The sequence below is a fragment of the Falco biarmicus genome, chromosome 1 (genome assembly GCF_023638135.1).
Source record: "Falco biarmicus isolate bFalBia1 chromosome 1, bFalBia1.pri, whole genome shotgun sequence".
In the NCBI taxonomy this organism is placed as follows: domain Eukaryota; kingdom Metazoa; phylum Chordata; class Aves; order Falconiformes; family Falconidae; genus Falco; species Falco biarmicus.
Genome location: NC_079288.1, coordinates 41,830,188 through 41,854,785, shown reverse-complemented (window position 1 = coordinate 41,854,785; position 24,598 = coordinate 41,830,188). Strand labels below are relative to the sequence as shown.

General features: G+C 48.2%; 1 long non-coding RNA gene across 18 annotated transcripts; it reads left to right on the top strand.

The window, feature by feature from the left end:
• Positions 1–232: 232 nt before the first annotated feature.
• LOC130141822 (uncharacterized) lies at positions 233–24,376 on the top strand. Of its 18 annotated transcripts, none has more exons than XR_008819215.1 (10): positions 233–377; positions 1,480–1,537; positions 7,693–7,823; positions 10,698–10,763; positions 11,342–11,455; positions 11,776–11,979; positions 12,386–12,514; positions 13,643–13,752; positions 14,329–14,465; positions 16,965–24,376. It is a non-coding gene; the product is annotated as an uncharacterized LOC130141822 (long non-coding RNA). The 18 variants fall into 18 exon arrangements; XR_008819197.1 differs by having other exon boundaries at positions 14,329–15,196; XR_008819201.1 differs by having other exon boundaries at positions 233–346; positions 14,329–24,376.
• Positions 24,377–24,598: the final 222 nt, after the last annotated feature.

The window sequence follows — 24,598 nt, the reverse complement described above, 5'->3', positions numbered from 1 at the left end:
TGAAAATTGTATGTGAATAGACCAATGAACCATCACTCGGAGCATGCCTCTTCTAGCCGAATAACACAAGACAGTATTATTATTATTAATAATGTATTACAAACACTATGCATTATGTATGTAATTTAATCACAGTATCTAAATGTATAAACAACAGCACAGGCACTCAGTAACTTTTCTGTGCTTGTGGTTATATATTAACTTTTTCTTTTTCAGGGCCCCCTGAGGGAACAGTGCGTGCTGCCAGCAGCCTAGCACTGTGGGGGTCCCGGCCGAGCCGGGGTCCGTCGTGCCCCGTGCAGGGCAGCCCACAGGGCACCAGGGCTGCGCTGGGTGTCAGCGGGCAGTGGGTGTCAGCAGGCGGTGGATGTCAGCAGGTAGTGGGTGTCACCGGGTGCCAGGTGTCAGTGGGCGGTGGGTGTCAGCGGGCAGTGGGTGTCAGCGGGCAGTGGGTGTCAGCGGGCGGTGGATGTCAGCGGGTAGTGGGTGTCAGCGGGTGCCAGGTGTCAGCAGGCAGTGGGTGTTAGTGGGTGCTGGGTGTCAGCGGGTGGTGGGTGTCAGCGGGCAGTGGGTGTCAGCGGGCAGTGGGTGTCAGCGGGCGGTGGGTGTCAGCGGGCAGTGGGTGTCAGCGGGCGGTGGATGTCAGCGGGTAGTGGGTGTCAGCGGGTGCCAGGTGTCAGCAGGCAGTGGGTGTTAGTGGGTGCTGGGTGTCAGCGGGCGGTGGGTGTCAGCGGGCAGTGGGTGTCAGCGGGCGGTGGATGTCAGCGGGTAGTGGGTGTCAGCGGGTGCCAGGTGTCAGCAGGCAGTGGGTGTTAGTGGGTGCTGGGTGTCAGTGGGCGGTGGGTGTCAGCGGGCAGTGGGTGTCAGCGGGCGGTGGGTGTCAGCGGGCAGTGGGTGTCAGTGGGCGGTGGATGTCAGCAGGTAGTGGGTGTCAGCGGGTGCCAGGTGTCAGCAGGCAGTGGGTGTTAGTGGGTGCTGGGTGTCAGCGGGCGGTGGGTGTCAGCGGGCAGTGGGTGTCAGCGGGCAGTGGGTGTCAGCGGGCGGTGGGTGTCAGCGGGCAGTGGGTGTCAGCGGGCGGTGGATGTCAGCGGGTAGTGGGTGTCAGCGGGTGCCAGGTGTCAGCAGGCAGTGGGTGTTAGTGGGTGCTGGGTGTCAGCGGGCGGTGGGTGTCAGCGGGCAGTGGGTGTCAGCGGGCAGTGGGTGTCAGCGGGCGGTGGGTGTCAGCGGGCAGTGGGTGTCAGCGGGCGGTGGATGTCAGCAGGTAGTGGGTGTCAGCGGGTGCCAGGTGTCAGCAGGCAGTGGGTGTTAGTGGGTGCTGGGTGTCAGCGGGTGGTGGGTGTCAGTGGGCAGTGGGTGCCACTGCGCACGCTCAGGGCAGGAGCGCAGCAGGTGGCCTCTCAGGCAGGCACACCGGGCAGACGTGCGCCGACAGCCAGTGTCTCCGATGGGTTTTTTCTGTTGTTGTTTTAACCTTCTCAGCTGGCTGATGAACCTTCTGAAGGCTAAGCCCTAGCAAGAAGCATGAACAGCACATCAGGTCAGCAGGGGTCCTGAGCTACCGCCAAGGAAACTGGGAATGAGTTTCTAATAAATACATCCATAGCTCAGATTGAGGGGAAAATCAAGCTAGAAATAACTTCTTGATTCCCCTATTTGAATTCAGATCTGTGATTCTTATGCCAGGCTTATCTCTGGCGTCAAAGCAACTCAGAGTGAGACGTTAGCACTGATGATGGGGACAATCACTGATTGATCTTTCAAGATGTGATTTAGATTAGATGCCGCTGTAGGCTCTTTTTATAACTCTAATGGTTGTAACTTTGCTGTATCCGTATTTGGAAGTGCACTCCCTGTAGTTACGGAGCTATTGCAGAACACAGTAAGTTGCTTTTTGGTCTTTGCTTCATCCCATCAAGTACAGGGGGCTGAGAGAAGTTGTAAATTCAGAAATACTTGCAGATGAGCCACACAGTTACTTCCTTGGGACCTCTCTGGTGCAAAGCTCAAGCTCCTCACATACTTTCTTCTAGCATGAAAATGTCATTTCTACACAGAACAATTAATTCACTGAAGTTCGGCAAAGAAGCATAGCTATTTCCCAGGTCCAACCCAATAAAGCATCAGCTAGCACCCAGTGCAGGGGTCTGAACCCAGCCTCTCACATTCCCAGCCAACTCGCCTGTTTGCCAGCTGTGTGGTTACCTTGAAAGGCGCGCTTCCAGTCGTTTCAGGAACTTTATTCCAGTTTTGTTCCAGTGTGGATACCAACAGTTACTCATGTGGAACTTCTGTTTTTCAGCCACCCTGATGATGGCACTGATGCACTAGTCAAGAAGACAGTGTTCAGTGCTCCACCTTGAACGCTGTGTCCCTATCCCTGCCTGGCATGTAGCAGCAGGTTGCACTTAGCATTCATAAAGAGAGACACTGCCAAGTGGCTTCTCCAGAGAGATGTGGCTGGAGTCAGGTGGAATCCTCCCTACACAGAGCTATAGTTCACACTGCTGCAGCAAAGCACAGTAAACTGGCACCTGACCAAGGCACTGAGGGGAATCTCAGCATCTACCCATGGGGCCACCACATCTCATGTGCCCCACACCAGTTCCTCTCTGTTTTCCACTCTGTTTGGTGTTGGAGTATCCACAGTTCACCTTCATCCTAACACTGTGCACAGGTCACAAGAAGTACAGTGTAAATACACACAAACAGAGCATTTGATAAACCAGTACGGACCAGCTAAGGGTGCTTCCCCTGCCCTGGCTTCCCAGAACGCCTGCCACTAGCTGCACCGGGACACGACCCACATTGACCCACTGCTGAAAAAAGTAATGGGGACAAAGCTTCACCTAACAGGAGATCACTTTCCCTCCCTGGCCAATTTCATTTTCTCTAGTTCTTATCTTCATTCTTTACGAAGCAGTACTGAAAATAACGTGCTCGATTTGTAAGTGAGTCACCTAGAGCAGTTTTCTGCTGTGCCTTTGAAAAATAGGCGTAGACCTATGCATTTAGCTAGGAACATAATTCATGGATATCTTTCCAGCTGAGCTAAAATGTGATTAATTTGTGTTGAGTTCACACAAACTAGTAGAGGATTTAATCTCCAGCAGACAGGTTTTTCATTCTACTGTGTCTTAGTAAAGGGCAATCCTTTCTGGTCACAGAGTGGTTGCAGTATTGGGAATTCCTGTTATGAGAGCTTTTGAAAGCTCTGAATGTAAAAATATCATACAATCTACACATTCGTTGGATATAAACTGAAACATAGATTTCTGAGGGAGGTTCCTTGCCTTGAACTATTTAAAGAGCTGCAACTAGTTAAATCGCTTGCTGATTATCTGGGAGAGCAAACCAGCAGAGCTGGGCAACAGGCTTGCTTTTCTTGGAGGGTGTTATTCTCCCAGGCTGGCTCAGCTCCTCCCAGTGGAATTTAAAATGCAGGAAGAGCCCTTGATCCTCCCATATTTGAATCCCATACGTAATTGAGGAGTTCAAGAAAATCTGGTCAACACAGGCACACATACCTCTGCTTTTGAATTCCCTGAATTCAGGCATAAATCCCAGGAAAGCCAGTGGGATTATTATCTATGATAATTGTAAGCAAGTTCAGATTTAATCTTAAACACAAGAGGAACCAAAGAACCGCAGTTCTGCCAAAACTGACAACATAGGAGGGGTCTGTGTATACTCATGTCTCATCTCCGAAAACCACTGGTGTAAGGAACTGAACAGACGGAACTAAGAGAAACAAAAAAGCTCAGCAACCTGCAAGGAAAAGCCATCCCTGCCCAGCTCCCACCCTAACCCACAGCTGGAGTATGCTGCAGCAAGGCTGTTTATATCAGCCCCTGGGAGATAAGGTACCTTATCTACCCCATCTGGTTCCATTCCAGTAACTCCAGAGTCAACATACTCCATCACGCTTCCTGAAGCTGCCAGGCGAGAGCAGCAGGAGTAGACTATCCGCACTTTGTCAGATCAAGGAAGGAGCTTAATAAGCAGAGAAAGAACTTTGTTTTCAAACATCTTGGAGACAGCTACTAAATGCATATTATAAACATAGAAAAATACCAAAACCTCTTACTGGTTTCTTACTTCAAAAGTATCCAGAATGCCTTCCTGGTATAAAAAGCTGGACGAGCTGATAAAAGTCTGCCTTTTATGGACTATCCACTATACTAAAGATAATATTTTTCATGCATAATTGTGGGAAAAATGTCTGGAGAGTAGAGAAAATTAGGATCACAAGTACTGACAATTACTGGCTAGTTCTGCAGAAGGATTTCTGTATTTTTGCTACAGACAGCCCTAAGGCATTCTCCACACCTGCCCGGGTTACACCCTCGGGAGCAGTCACCAGGGGAGTCTAGGACTGATGATAGCTCCAGATACCCAAGTCTGCTGTCTTGTTTCATTCGCAAATAAAAAGGAAAAAGTCCTCAAACATTGCATTAACAGCTTTTCAAACAATCAATAGAAACAACATTTTAAATGTATTTTGGGCCAGCTAGCAGAAGCAAGGGGGTGAGATGCTCCGATCAGGCTAGCATAGCAGCAGTACTTGTAAGGGTCTGAAGGCAGTTTGAAGCCACAGCTGATAAAGGTCCTGGCCACACAGTAGGATTCAGTTTTGAAACCTAAATGCTCACATCCAAAAGAACCTCCAGACCAGACAGTGGAAAAAGAAAACCAAATACACAAACACGAACTGGAAGAAGACCCCAGAACCAGGGTTAAGACTGGTTCACCCATTAAAAGAAGAACTGCCTCCACAGACAGGGTGACTGAGCGCTCACTCAGCTGCCAGCCTGCACTCATTTTCATGTCAGAATGCCACTGTTCAGAATGGCCTAGAAAAGGAGAAAGGAGTCAAAACCCAGGTCAGAATGTGTATAAAGTCACAGTGCAGTGAACGCTACCCAGTCTCTGGCTTATAGCATCCCACCGCGGCGCACAGGGCTGCGCATGGTACAGAACGACAACCCACAGCACAGGAGCATCTTCCCCACAGCGCCACAGACCACACAGGTGCCCTCACCGGGAGGAGGGTAGCCCCCCTAGGCCTTCCTGATGCACAGCCAGAGGAGAACAAGACACAGAAAGGGGGGCATTTTGTTTACCGTTTCATTTTTGTTGAGCTGATGTTTTTTGGGCACCACAGACTCCTGCTTTAATTTGCCTTGTTAGTAATACGGAGCAGAGAACCCTGATTAACAGTTAAAATAATTAACAAGCATTTGAAGTCTTTTTTTTTCCTCTTTGGTAGCATGTGTCATTGTAGCAGATACTGTAGGGTGACTCTTCAAACTGGAGGAAAAATTGGGATATGGTGGAAGCAATAACATATCTTGCTCAGCAAAGCTGGTGAAGGGCAGAAATAACTTCAGTCTTTGAGGATAATCCAAGGCATACTTGGAAACGCACCTCTACAGTGATCTACCCCCTCCAAAACCTGCTTTCCACTTCCTCTTCCCAGTCTATCCCAAAAGACTCATGCTTTTAACGCCAGCTCTACATGGCCAACACATCCAAGCATGGCCAGCACCACAGCCCCATGCCCTGCCCCTGCAGGTCTCCCATCCCATTCCAGTGCCCCCCAGCACTGCAGGCTCAGGCTGCCCTCCTCTATCGCGCCTCACGCCTCCACCGCTGCACCATCCCACGGGAGCACTAGCCCTGGCGCCTGGCCCTCCCGCAGCTCCCAGTGGGACAGGGCCGGAGCTGCAGGCGCTGCCTTAGGCAGGGAGAGGATTCGGTGCCAGGGGATGGGACAGAGGTGGCCTCAGTGCCCCATTGCCACCAAGGCACCCAGCCAGGCTGCTCCTGTGGGGTGGGTGGAAATGCCGCACTGCCTCGCACACACCGCAGCCCAAACAGCTTCTCCCAGCACCTGCCCTGAGTCGGTTCACAGGCATGAGACCCCAAGCAGACCCTTGGGCTGCCTAAGAATATATGGGGCATAAGCTTCCCTTCTCCCCTGCACGTCCCTCCTGGACTTTAGGGTCAGGAATTACCCAGCGCTGCCCGCTCATGGCTTCCGTAATCCCCCCCCTCAAATCAACAGGAAAAGCAAGTGCTGTGAGAACGTGCTCAGAACTGCTTTACTGCTTAAATAGGCATATGCAATAATGCATTGACAAAAACATATGGGGAAAATATTCTTCGGTATATTGCTCTGTGGAGATAAGTATGCTAGCAAAAGCAAGCATTATGTTTTATTTACCAGGTCGGCTCATTTTCAGACTAGCTTTCTATAACAAAAGAGTTTAATAATATTGTTGAAGGCAAGAAAGATACCTATAAATAGGACCAAGACCTGTCTGTGGAACTTTTACATGAAACTTTAATGGCAAGAGAAATAGCCTTAATGTATTGCACTTGGCAAATTCTTTATTGCATTTCTGCCTACACTAACTTAGTGTGAAAGTAGGTAGCAGAATCAAGAAAAGATTTCTGTAAGTGTTCATGACTCAGAATTCTTAAGGCTTCTGTATCCCAACACCTGGGTACTGGCCCCTGCATTACCCCTCTTGCTCTACGCTTGGATTCAGGGAACGGGACAGTAACAGCACTGCTTACCAACGCTGGCAGTTACCTGTTGACTCAGTTCCCAACCTCATCCAAGCAGCTCTGCCTTCCCCTAGAGCAGGGACAATTGGACACTCCAGCCAAGCAAAAGACAATATTTTCTCCAAAGGAAAAAAAAAAACCAACCCACCAACAAACCCAGCTCAGAGCTTTCTCTAGAAACCTTGGCTCACACCAGTGACCCATGGTAGGGCTCCCCAAAGGTCTACCTCCAGATGAGGGTCCCAGCACGTGGGGTTCGGGAAGGATGCAGCTGCCCTAAAGAAGCATCAAAGTCTCAAGCTCACGCCATCCACTATCTCTATATTTAGACAAACCTTGGCCACACACAGGGACTCCTGGAATCAATGACCCATTCATTTCCCTTCATCTGTTCAGGTGGCCTTTGCTGTATCTAGTAACTACCAAATCTCCAGTCTCTTGAAAACGCAATCTGTCTTCCAAGGCTTTAAAGATTTTTATCTACGTGCCCTCTACACATATACCGCTACATGAAAACAAAAGGGATTTCATTCTGGGCAGTTCAAATGTTACATCTAGCCCATCAGGGATTTCAGGTGAAAAAATATTTTTAATAAGAAATGGTAATTTCTACAACTATTTTCCATTTTTATAATTTCATTATGTATATTACATATCAATTGCCAAATATTGATAACTAGTTTCATTGTTTTCATTACTTACGACTAATAATTATTTTAAGCTCAATACTGTAGATTGCAAAGCCCTTTGTCTCTCCTTCCTCTTCCTTCCCTCCCTCTTTAAATCTTTGCAGTGCATGCAATAAAAGAGCAGTGTGCCTAGCCTGAGACTGCCCAGAAAGAGTCCAGAACCACATTTCTAAACTGCTGTGCATGTTTATATGGATGTCTGAGAAAGATTATAAATATCTCTACCTTTTAGTCATTTGGCTTCCCAGAACTGCTCCGGAGCATTTCTGGCTGGTGACACCGCCCATCTGCCAGGCACCTTGGTGTCATTACGGTGTGCATGTCTAGTCCCACAGCTCTTGTCTTCCCAGAGGTTTGATTTTCCTTTAGACGTACCCCTAGAGAATGCAGTAGAAAGTGTCACAGATCCCAAATTGCTTTTACTACTCCACAGTCCTGTAAAAGACTGGAATTTGCCAAGGGAGCCTGAGGGAATTCAGCACCCAAAGCCTACTGATGACAAATGGGTTTGGGAGACCAGAACTCTCAGCCTGAAGGAGGATGGCAGTGCTGCTGCATGTCCAGGTATGTCAGAGCAGAGCTGAGAGTATTACCATGTCAATTAATAACTGGCAAGGGGAAGGGCTGGGCAAAGCGTGTTTTCAGCTGGAATTCACAATAGACTGGAAAGCCTTTTGCGGAGGGGCTGGGAGGGCTGTGCCAGGCAGAAGCAGCAGCAGCAGCAGCAGGAGCAAAGGGTGTTCCACTGCCAGGGATCTGCACACCAGCAGAGGCGGCAGGGAGAGGCCGGGGGGCGGGCAGAGCATGGCCCCCCAGCCGATGGAGAAGGGACTTGCAACAGCTAATGTGAATCTTGATGAGGACGGCTCAGATGAGCCTTTCTCCTGCCTCTCCCTATCCACGATCTTATTTCATGATCAGAATCACAGACTGTCACTACACCCACAGTGTTTAAAAAGCAGCTCATGCTTCAAGGAAAATCACTTCTCCAGCCAGTACACAAACAGCTGCTTCGGCGCTCAGGCAGCCTGAGAAGAGGCAGGCGATGGCGGTGGCTTGCTTAGTTCAACAGGGGTTTGAATCTCGTGGCCAGAGACGCAAATCCCTTGGGTGCCTCTCTGCAGCACCTTCCGCACAGTTTTTCCTCCTGAAGATTACTTCATTTTACAAGTGCAAAATTGCCTGGTAGTTGTGGTGGCCTCGGTGCCTGAGACCAGGCTACAAATAGCTGTTTTCTTCCAAAAGAAAAAAAATAAATAATCCAGCACTGCCAGCCATCTTAGCAGCACAGTTAGTGCTGACACCCACCCAGTTTTGTTTCCCCAGCCGCTCAGTTAGAGCAGCCCCCCTGCAGCCCTGCCACCCAAACTCCCCGTCAGGTCCTGGACTTCCCACCCCACCGCTTCTGGCCGTCATGTCAGTGGGTCTCTCCAAACTGTGGGCGTGTGGCTGGACAGCCCCAAGGCTGGGACCGCCGGCCTCCAGCCTGGGCCATGCTGCTGGTGTGGGTGATGCCACTGGTGTTCTCCGGGTGGGATGACCGTGCCCGGCTGGAGACCCTCAGCTCCGGGCGGGATGGCCGTGCCCAGCTGGAGACCCCCAGCCACCGCACCCCGGCCATGGTGTTACCTCATCTGCAGACCAGACACATCCACTCGGGGAGAAAAAAAAAAAAAAAATCACAGGCAATTTGTCAGAGCATTAGCTGATAATTCAGACAGAAATGTTAGATCTTACGGCACAGCTTGGGGCTGCAGGGGAAACATTACCGACTCTGACAGATCCCTGATGACATACCCATCCCCTCACCCAGGGGCAAGGCTGCACTTAGATACACTGAGGTTTTCATTCCAGTTCCAGAGTAAGACAGCAAGTGGACAGCAGGGAAATAAAGGGAGAGAAGGTTTAGAGGAGGAAGAGGGAGCCTGCATGGTTGCTGTTCAGCTTTTCATCCCACTCCTGTACCTGTAGCCTGATTATTCCCTTTAAAACTCACCGCTGGAATTATTACTCAAGCTTAGAAATAAATATTCCTTCGGCTCAGAGGCAGCCATTCCTGCCTACTTAACGCTACTTACTCACTGCAATAGGTCAGAGCCCAGATTTAGACAACTCTGAATTCTTTGGAGACTTGATCCAATGTCTCACAGCTATCTTCCCATCACCTCTGGTTTCCCAGCCCAGCCACATTTATTCATTGTCTCTCAGGCAGGGATTTTAAGTGCCTTCAGGTTATTTTTTTTTCTTCTTATGTATATTCATAGCATCCAACACAAAGCTGTCCTGAGCCTTCAACAACAGCTGTTAAGTAGCAAATAATAATAATAATTGGAGCATATCTAATTTGGCTGCAGTTTTCAAATTTGGGTGCCTAAGGAGGCTTGTTACCATTGAGCATGGCTCTGTTCCTAATTCGCTTGAGTTGCCTTGAAAATGTCACCTTTGCAGTTGTATTTAAGCACCTAAAGAAACATCTTCATTTCTGGAAAGGCTGAATAGTAATTTCGGTAGAGCTTCAGCCTGACACCCCTGAGCATCAGGATAACTTCTCCTGACAGCATAATTTCTAAATGCCTTCTCAGCTCCTCCAGACTGCACTGAGACCCTCCCCTCCTGGGTTCACGGGGAATATGGCTGTATTTGTAGTCCTCACAGTGGCTTTCAGGTGGCTGCTTCTTCAAAAATTATGGACAGCAGCAATTATTTTAGTCAACCCTAGGAGAAGTCTCCTAGCTTGATTGTGGGCTCTTTATCTGGACTTTCCTTTCTTGATTTATGATAAGGTCTGGGTTTATAAAACACCAATATCTTAGTGGGGGACAAGCACGTCTCATTTGCTTTTTCACCAGAACTGGGCAAAATTTTGCATGTGATTTCTTTTTCAAACACATGGTTTGCCCTACAGTTTGTCAAAATTAAGCTTGGTTGACATAAAAAACTTTGTAAACTAACCTGAACTAGTTGTGCTGCGGTGGCTCTGCCATCCTGGGCAGCACCTGTCTTGCTCCAGCTAATGCTCCATCCCCTCCGACAGACTGGACTGCCTTTCAGGCTGTATGTTCCTTTCACTCCTGCCCAGGTATTCCCAGTGACTTTGGGAATGCTGTGCGTGGATTCAGCTGGGAGCTGCTTGACTTCTGGCAGGTGACCAGACCCAGCTGCTCCAAAGGGTATTAGTGTGTCTAAAACAGCACAAAGACTTGGCTGTAGCAGGCACAAGTGCTCCCACAGCATCATGTACCCCATGAACCAGGGCCACAACAAGCGAGAGGGAACCAGGATCCCATTTAATGCCAGACATGTGCCATAATTTAAAGACGACCCTCTCACTTCCCCGCCAGCATACACGATGCAGCTATTAACGTTCTACATGCTAAAGGCTAAAGACAATGAAAAATCCAAACACTGTGGAGGTTAAATCAGTGCATCATTTGACAGGGAACTGTGAGCCATTAACCTTTCCACTGGCACTCGCAACGAAGAGCTGGAAGATAAACACATTGGGTAAGGAACAAATTGGTTCATTCGAACACTATTAATGTGCATGCCCTTGGAGGCCGCATTTATGCTTTTGGAAAATTACACATTCATGCATAATGAAGTGAGATATAGCTCACCGATTGCCAACAGGGTGCAAAGCCCACGATAAGGATTTATAGCAGGTGCCTAATTCTCTAAACATTTGCAAATTAAGTATTTACAAGCATAATGCTGGCTATTTTATTGCCAGTTTAAGTTACCATCATTTGAGCTTTTTATTTTGCACTGAAACTGAGCTGAGCATTTAATATCCATGATGTGTAATTTATTCAAGCATAACTTGGTGATGTTATTGTGGGAATTAGGGCAATACCCAGAAACCCTAATTATGGCACAACTACACATCAACACAGGAAGAAATCCTCTGTCCTAAAGAACTCGTTCTTAGCTGAGAAAAACAGATAAAGACCGCAATATGCTATAAAAACAAATTGAATGACTTGCCCAATGCCACATGAAATGTCTCTTATGGCTGGGAAAAATCCAGGCCTCCATCCCTGCACACCTGGGGCATGAAAGTAGATTCTTTTACCCACTAACAGATGATGGGTGACTCTCAGCCTGAAGATCCTGGGCCTCGGTGTTGACTACAACCACGAAATATACCCCAGCTACTGAAATAACTTGTTTCCTTGAGAAGCTGTCACAGCTTACAAGTGAGTAAATATAAAGGTGTCGAGGAATACTGAATAAAGACAGCATGCATAAGAGATGAAATAATGGCTAAAAGAGAAAGTGCCAACTAAATATTCTTATTGTAGCTATTTCCCATGGAACATTCAAGGAAAATACAGGGATTCACTCTGTGGCGAGTTCATAAGAGAGATTTTGCACAGCAGTAAAGGAACCAGATTTCATGACCCAAGAGATCCCTTTCAGGCTAATGTTACTGTGAAAACACCTTTTACAGTCTGTGTAAATGAACATAAGCATTTCTGAAAGTCACACAAGCAATGTACACAACTTCTTTCTACAGAAAGACTACTTTTCATACCGCACCATTCTGTTAAGCTATTTAAATGAGAAAATGCTCCCATGACTTCTGCTGAAAGACCACCCCTGGGTCTGAGGGGAAGGATCAACCCAAGGCAGCTCACAGCCCCTTCCTGCAGGTGGAACCCGGAGACCGCCAGGAACAGCCCAAAGCCAGAGAGATGTCACAGCCACCAGTGTGGATCATGTAGGTGACATTTGTACCCAGCACCCTCATTCATTCCCCACTGCTTGGTGGGGTTTATCTTTTTTAACCCTTTCCCACATGCTGCACCATGCACAGATCGAGGGGCGTACCTGGAGGAGCACCAGCTCCTCCCCGAAGAGGAGCTGCCAGTGCTTACCAAAATTCATCTTGATGTCTCCAATGCTCCCCCCCTCGCCCCTCCCTCCACAGCTACTGCAGCCCAGCTGGGCCATGGGGGCAGAGGGTTTGCTTTGGAAGGCACCCAGTTCCCCCCGCAGCTCCGTCCCAAGGACAGCATGGACGGGTGGGAGCTGAGTTTTAGCTGTGGAATGGCTTAAAACTCAACAAAAATGACGCCCAGGAGGAGGAAGGGATGAAATGGTTCACACAGCTATTCTCCTTGCAGGTGGAGGGAGCACGTGTGTTTTTCCTGAAGGGAAAGAGCAGGATCTCTTTCCCTGCCCAAGTGGCCAGTGGCACATCCAACCAGCCAACCTCCTACTGTGGACCTGCTGGTCAGCCCTCTGGCTGGAAGGTAAGCAATTTCTCTGCCTCTCCCCTTCATGTTTTGAGGAGCTATCAGTTTAGAAAGAGCAGAAGAGAAAAGATTATTCATTCATTAAAAATGTGGCTTTGAACCACGCTTGAAGTGATATACCAGGACTCTTGCGATGACGGACGTAAAGGCTGCTGGGTTTTCACTCTGCTGAGCAGCCCTGGCACAAGGAGCTCTTGCTCTTCAGACATCTGCATGTGTAACAGCCACCACCGACGTCCAGAGAAACGTTCTGCCTTGCAGCACCTAGCTCAGCCCCTCTGGTGTAGGTCTTAGCAGGGAACACGTGCCATAGGGTACGTGCAGTAAGACATTGCAGTGCAGCTCTTGGGTATTTCATTCTGCAGTTAGGCTTCCCTCCTTAGTGAGGGCTCTGCTTGCCCACAGGAGTTTCCTTGAAAATGAGCACGGGCGTTGGGCTGAAACCGCTTCCTCAGGCAATATTCGGAGTACCTTACCTGGTGTGAGCACTCCTCCCACCAGCTCCCATGCCAGTACCCGCTGCTGCTGGATGCCAGCAGAATCCTAAACAAATTAACCTAAGGGACACGACTTCACAAAGCAGATTGTGAGATATGAAATCTCTCAGGGCCAAGTCACCTCTTAGACCAAACCCAACTAGCAATTGTATTTTGGCATCACCCAGGCACACGCGAAAGGAGCAGGCTAGTTTTCGCTGCACATAAATACAGGTCCCACGAATCAAGATAGAAAAATCTGACACCTTGCCTACCATAGGGTTTTTAAAGATGAGGATCAACTAATCCAGATGAATTCATGCCATACCCTGGGAGCCACTAAACATATGAAGTATTTCTGGTCTGCTGGGAAGTGGATAAAATTATATAATTATGGGAAAACTGTTAATGCACAGTGGGTCAAGAAAAAGGAGAGGAGAAGAAGAAACCAGATAGGACTGGAACCACTACTAAGTACTTAAGCTGTTTTCCAGCCAACACTTGCTGAGAATGTATTTTCAAGTTAGCAAGGGATGCAGTTAATAATTGGTGAGTAAGCCCTGCTGCTAAGTGCTGTGTATAGGTTTAGAACAATTGACATTTGTAGAGGTTAAAATGGAGATTCTTCATCCATAAGATGCTACTTCAGTTTCTTCCAGAGATGCTGAACAAAACGCACGTAGCTACAATGATAGATTCAGAAGAGCTGTTAACACTGGAGCAGCATTTGAAAGCACCTATTTTTCTGTGAGAAGCTAGGTAAGGAAGCACACACAGGTCTCTTAATTGTTTTCCTTAAACCAACAGCATTGCCTTTCCATTAACTCTCATGAATTCCCTTCCCCTGGGAAAGGCAGAAATAGAAAAGCAGGCAGAATTTGCAATATTTGAGCTGAATTTGGTGACAAAGTGGATAGGTCAAGGCTGTGTGACTTTGAAGATCCCACCCCTTATCTGGGGCTGAAGCAACGACAGGAGAACCAGTGGAGAGATGGAAAACACGAAGTGCCGTTCTACTCTTCTGAGATCAAAACATGTTTCTGTCCACTAGCAGAAAGCTCGTGGGCTGTTAACAGGCCTCATGCACCACCCCATAGTGATCCAACACGGTGCCTTGAGTTCCCTCTCTCTAAACCATTCTGGGATTGAAACTGTTCCCATGTTACTTCTTTCTGTGGAGCGCTTGTTTTCCCTTCTGCAGGCACTGCTCCCAGCTCCCTGTCACTTCACAGGCATGTAGGCTTGGAATGGTAAAGAGCCTGAGTTTTAACTACAGCGTGCTAAAAAGACACTCTTTTCTCTCTTATCTCCTCATTTCTTCCATTATTAATCCAGATTTCCATGGAAATTCTGTATGAATTCGTGAAACCCTCTCATTAAATGACAAAACGTTGACTTGGGGCAAAAACTTGAAGTTCGGAGTGTGAAGTATGTGCCATGCATCAATAGAAGAGTTCATGCAGCTCATCCAGGTCAGGATCCATACCAGGAGCACTGCTGGCGGGGTTTATCTTCACTTTCAGGATCTTTCATCCCTGTGATATTCAAATATCTTCACAAACCAAGAACACGCTGAAGTCAAAGGCCTGGTTTTGGCATTATTTCAAACTACTTGTTTGACTTTCAGGATAGATACAAGCCAAGATAACCAGCAGTACCCAATAATTTTGTATATTATCAGTTCTAAAAAGCCTTATTTGTCACAGTCAGCGTGCTCAGCACCTGTGACATCCAGCCCTGATGAGACAATTGAGCTGGGCAAGTGAAATCCCGCTACTCATCGTTTTTGAGAAGGGAAGGAAGATTTTACAGCTGGCACCGTGCTAGCAAGTGGAAGAGGAAACCTCCTTCACATATAGAGCAAATACTTAAAACCATACGGCATATTGATGGCCACAATCAGACGTTTTTATTAACGTTCTCCTCCCTTCAGCTACATGAGTGTGCAGTCATGGCTTATCACCTGTACAAATATTATTTCTGAGTGTAGCTAAGCCTGCGCCAGGACTCTCTTGAGAAATACGCTTAGAGGAACGAGTGATTTGTCACACAAGTCCTGGATGTGTTTATAGGGAGTCTGTATGTGAAGCAAAAGTCATGAATAAGCACATGATTTTGCAAACAGATCTGAGAAGATGTGGCCAGATATCCATAAAAACTATGCAAGACTGGAGCAGACAAGCTCTATAAAACTTCTGAGGAGGTAAGGATGTGATCTCGGAAAGATCAACAGTAAACTGCCACAGAAAGAACTTTTTTTTTCCTCCTAAAATATGACTTATTTGAGACTTGTGATCATTCTAACCTTCCAGACTGAAAAAATGAGAGCTTTGAGGCTGGCAGAAAAGTTGGTCTACCCTGTATTTATTCTTTGCATTACAAACCTTTGCCCACTAAGAAAGATACCTTTCTTGGACCAAGGAGATACATGCTTGTTCCCAGTCATACTGTGTACTTTGACTTCTCTTGTGAATGTGTAAAAGAAACCTGCTTTTATTTTAAATCACAAACACAACCTGAGTGGAGGGACACTCATAAATCAGAGTGAGCATGCATTGAGGTGGTCAAGACAAAGTGCCCTAGGCTGAACATATAACACATGAAATCCAGTGATCCATGCGCAATGGTTCCGGAGCAGAGCCCGTCCACGGGCGAACACACAAGACAGGTTATCCTGCCCACCTGGCCCAGAGCGACACAAATGCCCCCGGTCCCAAAAGCTGAAAACGAGCTTCCATGAGTCGTTACCCAAACATACAGCTGGGGAATGCCAGCTCCTGCCGCAGCCTTGTGGGATTTCCCCATTAGGAACTGGCGCCCCAGTTCAGCCTGCTGATGGGATCCCAGTGCCAAGCTAACGCAGAGCTGCCCTGGGCTAGGACAGCACTGGGGCTTCCAGGAGCCTAAGTGCCGCCTCTCCCTCCCTGTTGGCATCACCTGAGGCGAGGGCCCATTGCAGCCCTTTCAGCATGCTGCCCTCATCATCAAAAAAAAGCATTTGCTGTCACACTGTCAAGAACCGAAAGCCAGACTGGCTCACCCTCCACTTACTGCCAGCCGGCACCCCGCTTTAACCAGAGCTTCAGCTCAGGGTCAGGGTGTTGGTTTTAATTGCCATTTTTATTCTTTAATTTCAAAGCAGCTGGGGGAGGAAGCAAAGCGCTGGTGCGTGCCCCCGCGGCGGGCGCAGGCCCCAGCCCCAGCACACCCACCACCGCTCCCGCAGAATGCCCCAGCCGCCGCGTGCAGGATTCCAAGGCTCTGATGCAGGCATGGCAATGCGCAGGGCAGTGCTGCAGAGCGGGGACAGGCACCCCGACACCTGGGGGACCTCTCACCACCATGCACGCTCCTTCCCATCCAGCTGGAAGGCAACAGCAGGAACCTGTACAAGCCTGAACAGAAAACAACCCCGTGCCTCCGCCGCAAAGCCAGCTGCCCTGTGCTGAAGCAGAGCCAGTTGTCAGCCCCAGCCGGGTTCCGATGGCGGTTACAGCTCTTAATTATTACCAGCCTGGCTCCCTGAATGTTCACATTTTTTCACAGTTACTAAATAAGTTAATCACTTCATGAACAAGGAAATCTGCAGATGCCTTTGAGGCTTTGTTAACATAGTGCCTAAGCCAGCTTTACACTCTCTTCTAATCCTCTTTAAGACAGTATGAGGCAGTGAAGTAGCCTATAATCAGTTTTTAAGGTTATAGACAATATCCCCACTCAAGCTGGTTGCCTAGAGCAACAGTGCAGAAACGGAATGCTAGCAATGAGATTGGATTACTTGCCTTGTTTATTCATCCATATATATTTATCTTCTGCTCTGCCTACTGCAGACACAGGGATTTTTGTAGCCTGTGCCTTACATGTCCGGATGCAGAGCAGAATTTATGTAAAAAAATGCAGACAGGCTTCAAGAATTAATCTCTTTCCATTTCTGATTCTCTCCTTGCCCTCTCCACCTCAATACCTCAAAGTTCAAAACACTCCCAGAATTGAGATTGCTTGCGGTGTCTCAGCAGCAGTAACAGCCTTCCCACTGCTCTGCATCCACACAGAGGTGGACAGCCCTCCTCCATGGGCACTAGCATCACCAGCGATACTTGGGCAGCCTGGACCGCCCACTCACCAGAGCAGGCAGCAGGAGCTGCTATTTCACCTTCACTGGGGACCTGTCCCAGCCTGACCTACGGGAGCCCCCAGCTACCATTTGCGTAAAGTAAATTGCTCTGCATTTGACATCCACTGAGGAGCAGTCAGCACGTGTCCGTTTCTCTCAGCTACGAGCATTCTGGCTTCATCGTCTTTCCTTGAAAAGCTGGATTTTTCCCTCTGGCCAAACCCACTTCCCTTTGGTACCTCAAGCTTAGGCATTTAGTTTCCACCAGTGTCAGAGCAACTTGTCTGTCCGTTCTTGCCTGCAGGGGCTCTTCCGATGGACCTGCTGTAACCGGGGGTAAATCCAGGCTCTTCCTCAGAAAACCAGGTGATAGCAAAGCTCCATTACAGATGGAAGAGCCATAGCAATGACGCTGAGACTGCAGTCAGCGACTTCCCAGCTGTTACCAACAAACTTCAGAGCTAGCAGATGGCCAAGGAGCACCTGAAGCAGCGTCCTGAACAGAAACAGCCTATGTGCTTCCCCCACCTACTGAAGGTGCAGCGCAGAGGGTTAGAGCCACCCACGAGAAGGTCAGATCAAGCTGCTGTGGTTCAGCTTCCAGAAAGACCTACTCCTACTGCAACAACAAATTTCAGTGGGGTTTTGGTATCCCACCAGCTTCTTTGGACATCCCAAAGTGCACAGGGAGAGCATATCCTAGTGCTGCCATGCTTTTGCTAATCTAAATCTTCTTGGAGTTCACACCTTGTGCCTGAAATGTAACCAGTCTCTCCCATGCACAGGCCAACATACCCTTCTGGAGCTTTCTCTAACCTCAGCCAATGAATACAAAAACCTCAGCATCAGTTGTTAACAGTGAAGCTGAAAGGATCTTTTTCACCTCTTACATTCCAGAACCTCCCTGGAGCTCGGCTGTGTTTGGTGGCCAAATCGACCCACGGAACTGGCCTCTGCTGCGCGATGGACATCATTTACCAGAGTAGCTTCTCAAAGAAAAAGCAATTCAGCCAGCTTCCTCACACACTTGGAGTATCACACCCTTGTGCAGCCCCGTTACGTGGCAGTTACTCCTCTTTATTGCAGGTCAGCAGCGAGGCACTGGCGCCTGCAGCTGCTGAGGAGCACGGGCTGCGTGAAGGCAGGGCAGAGGACCAAGTCTCAGGAACCAACACAGAGTTTTCAACGTCATCTGGGACACGTCACTTCATAAGTTGGTTCTTTACTAGTAAAACGGCGTATTCATTCAAGAAAAAAAAAAAAAAGACTAGAGGTTTGACAGATACTATGTTTGCTGAGAAACTGATTTTTAAAGATGTGAGCAGCAGATGAAGGTGGTGCATGGCTGCTGTGAAGCAAAGGGGGAGCGGGGCAGGCAGGTTGCTGCTCAGAGGGCAGCCGAACCACGAGCCCAAGGCACGGCATGGCAGGGCACTGCCAAATAAACAGCCAAATCTGGGGAAGGATGAAGTATATACCTTCAGTATTTTCAAAAAAGAAACTTCATGGCTTTTCAGTTTGATAGTGGCATTTTTTGTTTTGGGTTTTTTTTCCCCTCACATTAAGTCACCCAAATGAAGAGGAAAGAGGAAAAGCAGGAGTTCATTAACTCCAAACCAAACCAGAACATTTTGTTTTGGACTTTACTGGATGTTTCAAGTTGACCCACAATGAAAGCGTTGTGGTTTTCTTTTCACTGAAGAAAACCGGAAAACAAAAATGTCTGTCTTAAACTGCCACGACCCACTCCTGCCTGGAACCCGCCTTTGGCTCCTGCACTGACGCCCAGGGTGGGCGATTCCCCCCACTCCTGCCTGACCGCTGGGACCCTCCACCCCGCCGGGGCCGTGCTGCCTTAGCTGTTTGGGACCCTCTACGACGTGTCTGAGAAGTGTCTCCCGCGGGGGAATCCTGTGCCGTGTGCCACCTCTCTGCTTTTCCCAAACCCTCAGGAGGTGAGCACCCAAGGGTGGGAGCCGCACTGGCACCCGGGCCCGCGGGGTCCCTGCAGACAGCACCGCCCCAGCCCCGCTGCCCACCGCTCCCCTTAGCCCCCACACTCACATCATTTCCTTGGCCTACTTTCTACTTGTCTGGCTTTTCTTTTTCCTCCCCGAGAAATTATTTATTGTAGGGATTGCCAGTGCTTAATAAACATCCCTCCAAGAATAAATTTGTTTATCTAAGGTATATTATTATGCTGCCTCAGATAAAAGGGGGGGGGGGGGGGATCCTCGCCAGAATATTTTTGACTGTGCAAACAGTGGAAAAGTGGTGTCCTTGAGCACAGTTTTCAAAGGGGAGGTTTGTCAGAAGCCATTTCAGCGATTAAGGAATGAGTTATCTTCCAAATGAACAAAAAGAGGTGGCAGTGCAGGCCCTGGCAATTGATCCAGTGTGACAGAGACAGATTTAGGAACCTCAGAGCGTTTTGTTCCAGGGGCTGCGCTGGCTGTCCTCCTGTTTCACCTTCTGTTGTCATCCAGACTGGGTAGCGGGGGGGAGGAAGATGGAAGCATTGTAAATTCAGGTTGCACAGGATCGAGTAGCAACACAAGACAGCAGGTCATGGAAAATCAGGACTTCTGTCACTCAGTCCCACAGTGGTCTCTGCCTCTGCCTCATCCCCCACCTTCTGCTGGTGTAGGAGCCTGCATCTGTGCTGATGAGCAACGCACGAGCTAGCAGATCCGCTACACCAGGCAGGCTCCCCACGCCACAAAGTCATCGAGTAACACCAGCTGGGTCCCTGGCAAGAGCAGCCCTGGGCTGTGCGAGGAGATAATGCAGTGAAAGGAATGCTTATTAGAAGCAGTAAGCCTGGCAGTAGGATTTCTCATCTCAAATATGAGGTTTGCAGCAGTATAAATAATGCATGTCATTTGCCAGCATCCTGAAAATTAGTTAAAGTAGGTTAGGGAGAAAAAAAAAATTAAAAATTGCACTCTGATGCTCTCCATTCAGAAGAACTTAGCTGCTTGTAATGGGCCACTACAAAACAAGGGGACGGTAATTAAAACCTCATCGTCTTTTGCATGAGACTGTGCTAGCAAGAGACTATTTCCCCCGTTGTTGGACCTGGCCCTTCACCTTCTTGTCCTGCCTGGGACATGTGTGGCAGATCCTGTACCTGGGGTGGGAGCAGGTCACCCAAAGGTGTGCCCAGATGCCCCTCTGAGAAGGTGCCTGGAGAGCTGCTGGCCAGGCCGCCGGGGCTGCAGCACCTGCTGGCCCATTGCCCTGAGGATCCACCCTGCTTTGGGCGCTGAACCGCTCACAAGGCACAGGGAGCAGGAAGTGGCCTTCCAAAGCTCTGGAAAGTCTTCACCGAATCGGTGCTTCCAGCCTCCAGCATCCTGACAATTTGCCAGAACTGGCCACTCTTCCCCTGGGCAGCTGACAGATGGGAGAGCCCTCAGCTGCTCCTCTCGCCTCCCGCAGCCCATCGGGGGGTCCCACCCCAACCTAGCATCACCCACCAAAGCCCAAGCCAAGGCACCAGCAGACACGTGGGGAAGCTGCCCCAGCTGAGTGGGGAAGGGCTAGCTGAACCATGACCCGGTGGCACAGCACGGCATGGCACAGCAGGGCATGGCACGGCACGGCACGGCACAGCACAGCATGGTCCCGCGGGCGCAGGGCACCACCACCAGCAGCACAGCCCCAAGGAAAGGCACAGCATGGGCCTGAAATGCACCAGCCGCTCGCTATCTGCAGCGTCTTCAGGCAGCTTCGTCTTTGGTTTGGGTGACGGAATTTGCCAGTGAAGCGTTCAATGCCCTGAACGCTGCTGTTAGGAACAGACTTTACTTTCTGCCTGTCGTTACTCAAGTATAACCGACGTACAGCCTAAGCAACAGCAACTACGAAGGAGCCCTTTGGATTCCCTACCTTCATCCAGCAGCAGCCTGAGCACCGTGGGTATAACCAGCGTGCTGGGGGCCAGCGGCTCCCTCTGACTTGTCAAAAGCAATTTCGTTACCAGCAGCAGTTCAAGCAATGAGTCATCTCCTTCAGATCTATCCAAATTCCAGCTCCCACTGAAATTCCCCCTCCCTCAGCTGCAACCCTCTCCCTAATCTAATAATAATTCCGCCAGCAATAAAACACAGCCAGGCCGGTAGAATGCTTCCTTGCTAAAATGCCCCTGTGCACATCAACGACGAGCTCTGTGAAGCTGTTACAGTAAAACTAATACCCTAAAGAAAAATTCGGAAACCCTGCATTTTTTCCATTTAATTTTGATCACCATGGCTGGCTTCCAGTTCCTCTGTCTAAGTCCATGGGCCTTTAAAAAACACCAGATATCACGATAAAATGGTCCCCAAGGAAAACTAAGCAGTAAGTCAGTGATTGCCTCAAATAATCACCATATGCATGGAAACATACATCTTTCTGCATATGACACCAAACCTTTCACTCCTGCTGGACCACACATACATCTTCACAGAAGTTTTCCAGGAACAAACGCCCATCCAAACACACAGGATACCACTGTCTGCTCCACCGGGCAAGAACATGTCTTCAACACGGTGGCTGGTAGATCTGTCAGCATTACAGGAATTAAAAGCTCTGACTCCATTGCAGCTGGGTTCTCCAGTGACTAAAACTCCTTATGGCATGGGAAACAATTTGACTCAGAAAATACAGAAACATCCCCATCTGGCTTCCTGTCTCTCCTGACCCAAATTTTGGACGCCACTCAAAAACACATCAGGGATCCAGAAAACTGCTGGAGCTGCCTCTTTCCCATTGAAACAAAGCATCCATTCAAAACATGGCACTCCCAGTTTTTCCATGTGACTTCTAGAGTATAAAGTTGCATGAAAAACAAATGGGACCCAGGGAGCCTTTTATTTAAATGAGAAACCTATGGTTTTCCTCTCCAAAACCAAATGAGTCAGCGTAAGAGAGGAGAGATGTGTCACACCTTGTAGGCGAGGCAGGACATCTTCCTCCCAAGTGAGGTTATGACCACTTTGGCCTCTTCCCTGGGGAGGGCTGTAGGTGCTCACTAGATCCCAACCCTTTTGTGCAGCCAGATTAAAAGTATTTTGGTTGGGAAGCCCTTTTCAACTGGGTCACATCCTCTGTGGAGTTTACCCATTCAGGCTGCAATTTGTTTAAAGACTGAGGAGCTCTTAATGAAGACTGCAGAAAAATGGGGCAAAGCCCCTCCAGGTTTTGCTGTATGTTTCCAACCAGAAGGGAGCGGATAACTTAAGGAGTCAGAGGATGCATTTGACGCCAGACTCAGGCAAGGGTTACAAAACCCCTTTTTATGTATTTTTGAAGGATATCTAGAACCTGGTGTTAATATAAGATAAATGTTAATGCATATGATCAACGTAACTACTCAGTCCATCAGCCACACCAAGCGTGGCAATGTAAGACATCACAGGGGCTGGTACAAACCAGGAGCAAAAGTACTAATCAGAACACCAAAAAACCCAGGGATGTGGCTAGAGAAGCACCCGGTTCAGGTTTTCAACTGAATCAAGCCCCATAAGACTAGCAGGGCAAAGGCATGTTTTAGGATGTATTTACTAACTTCCCTAGATATGTAGATTAGGCCTGAACACGCTGCACTTCACATCCTTCAAGTGAGGCCACACATCACTTCGCATGTCTTACATCACGAGGCAGAGCTCCTGAACTACAATTAAACCTGCACAGAGTGCTTCACAGTCTTCTGTCCTCTGTGTGTGTGTATGCGTGTCTGTCTGTCTCCCTCCCTCTTGGGATGGGGACCTTGCCTGTATCCCATTTCTGAATGGCACTCAGCATAGTGCAGCCTTTGTCCAAACTGGAGCTTTTCCTGGAGAGAAAAGCACCTGGATTGCATCTCGGGAGGCTGCGTGCAATTGCTATGTCAAGCCTCCCAAGTGACTGTGAGTAACTGTATGTCTATCTTACTTCTCTGCAAAATAGCAACAATGATTCCTCCCATGTCCTTTGCCCATTTCTGTGAAGACTGAGCTGTGCATGGTGACAAGCATCCCTCCAAATGGGTAGATACAGCATCTGGAATAATTCACCTTCCCCACTTTCTCTGCTTTTAAGATAAAACTGAATCAGAACAGCGTAACTGAGTTCATTTTCCACTTAAAAGAGAAGTCTCCCATCACAATATGGTAAAGCTTTGTAACGAATGTGCTTCCTGTGCTATTTAATAGAAACAGCACTCAGGGAAATGCATACTATCATAACTACACACGTTAAAAAGCCATTTATATGTTACTTTGTGACAAGGTCAAAAGCAGAGATTCTAGCATTAAGACCAGACATATTTCATAGCACAGACTGTATTTACTGGAGTTGTAATCAGCAGATAATTTAGCAGGCTTTGGAACTGAATATGGTTTACCTTCGACAGGTAAAGAAGAAACCAAACCGGCTCAGTGTGGCTGTGCTCACCGCTGGCCACCAGCCACCCTGAGCTGAGCCAGCTCTTTGAAGCTTTTTCCCTTATTTGCTTAGGGTGCCTGGTTTGAATTTTTGATTTACAGTGGTCAAGTGCAGATTTTTTTGCTTAAGCAGAACAAATAAAACAGTAATATGAAAATTGCTCACTTGTTAGAGTCTCACAGTGAGCAGAGGTGTAGGATTGCTCCTCGTTCGCTGCGGAGCGGTTGCCTTATGTGCCCCTACAGCGCTCTGCATTGAGCACAGTAATTACACCACTTCCTTCCCATCTGGGATTCAGTCCAAAGACATTTTACCAAGTAACAATGCTCTCTCTATTCGCCCGCCTCTGAACAGAATCGTATTGTTTAGTTTAAGTGGGCTTCCAGCCAGAAGAAGGTCAATCATAACAAAGCACTGACATTAAGATAAAGCCTAAAACTATGCTTTATGAAAAGCATCCAACTCTTGACAGTTGGCACTTGAGTGACAAGTTTGCACTGGGGGCGTTTCATGTACCTACTTAGCTTTTGTAATTTGGGTGGTGTTCAATTTCACATTTCTGTTTATTTATTGCAAACCACAGAATCACCCTCCAGGTTTTCTCAATTTTCTCTTAAGGAAAATACAATGTTCTATTGCAATTAAGTAAACAAAGTCGGTTTTAACATGCACTTTAAAAAAACATTGGTTTTTAAGCCTTCCAGTGGCCCAGCTTGTTTACAGTTCGCGGTCTCAGGCATTTTCCCTGTGGTCCTCTATATGGTAATTTTGCTGTAGAAAATAGCTGGCACTGTCTGGTCTCCTTTTTTGGTGATGTTTGCGAGAAAAGCTGTCTCTAATAAAGCTGTAAGGGTAAGAGTATCTTTCCAGCTATCACACGCCTACAGATTAATACCACTTTTTTTATTTCTATTTTCCTTCCCTAAAACAGTTCCCCTGACATTTGGTCTAAACTACGCCTTGGGTTTCCCCTCTGTGCTTTGATACACACTTGCCTATCGGTCCTCAGCTGGGTCTCTGATACCAAGCTGGTACCCCCTAGAGTAGTTCTTTGAAGTTCTGCTGTGTCTTATCTTTCAGTGT